Source organism: Penaeus japonicus, unplaced genomic scaffold (genome assembly GCF_977035675.1).
Source record: "Penaeus japonicus unplaced genomic scaffold, GWHDUDI00000001_assembly GWHDUDI00000035, whole genome shotgun sequence".
In the NCBI taxonomy this organism is placed as follows: domain Eukaryota; kingdom Metazoa; phylum Arthropoda; class Malacostraca; order Decapoda; family Penaeidae; genus Penaeus; species Penaeus japonicus.
In genome coordinates this window covers 16,177,539-16,178,897 of record NW_028234437.1, presented here as the reverse complement: position 1 = coordinate 16,178,897, position 1,359 = coordinate 16,177,539, and positions in this window count along the sequence as shown.

Sequence of the window (1,359 nt, the reverse complement as noted above, 5' to 3'; positions counted from 1 at the left end):
AAATAAAATACTAATTACTTGCCCTAAAACCATCAACAGCAGGTCCTCCTCAGCCCATGTCTCATAACCTCCCCAATATTGCCAACCATGGGGAGTTTTCCCCAGATTTAGGGAATCAGGGGAAATAGGGAAACTGCCCCTGGTTTTGTAACCGTTGATTTTAACATATATAAATAATTGTGGGGAGCCTGCACTGCTGTCATATAACTTTATAATGTATACTTTATAGTTTCATATTACCCATATACCTTATTGGTCCCTTCGAAATGAAATACATTATATAAGAAAGTTGGTGGAAGTAAAAGCTATGGCCTATTTCATGCCTTTCTTTTATTCCCAATCCTTCTTGTAATCGGGTTAGGGGTACTCTTAAACAAGTTGCAATTATCCATAGTATTTGACTCGGTAGCTGGTTCTGTTTGCTCTAGCAGACATGTAGGAGGTAAATGGCACTCAAGCTTCACGTCACAATAAGGAAAAGGGGTGGCTGTGGCAGCCCCGAAATCCTAGACATTTACAAAAGTGAAGACACGAGATTAGAGAATATACAAGCAACTGAATTCTGGCTCCCTTAGATATGATGGGTCTGATTAGATACACGGATTGAGTTAAATACTACAAAATCCCTAGATATGTTATCCTGGAAGAAATTGCTAGTGCCCTAGCAGAGAAAGGTGCCTAAATGATAATAGACATTTGATGTGTGAAGATGAGAAGCAGCAAGTTGCATGGATGCAAATTGTTAAGCAAAGAAAAACACCCCTCATTGTCGACGTACATCTTATTGATGTGCAACAATTGAAAGCATTTTACTAATGCGGTAAATCAAGTTCGTTCCTAGTATATATGAACTATTTTCAATTTCAGGATGAGACAGATAGGCACATTTTATGCAATATTGTTCAAATATGTATACAGATGAAAATAATTATACAAGGTATTTATGAATCTATTGTAAGAAAATATATGAACAATAGAAACAATGTAAGACTTACAGGCAATGAAAACTAAGTAATATGAGGAATTCTTGCCCACAAAAATGGCTCGTAGATTTTTTTTTTTTTTTTAATTATTATTATCGACATTATTTATATTGATTTAATTGCTATTTATCTTAAATGGCCCATCTTGAGACAATTCAGCACCACTTGAGAGGCAAATGAAATAGAAATCTGTGAGTAAAATGAAAATAACCACTATATACTTGGGCTACACCGATTAATCATTTAAAGTAGATTGGGCAAATGTAGGGAAAGGGGTAGCCAGAGAGTTAGCATCCAAATAGACGGTCATAAATAAACAGCCAAGAGTAGAAAGAGGCCACCATGGGAATCCACTCTGGAAAGCCCATTTTTTATC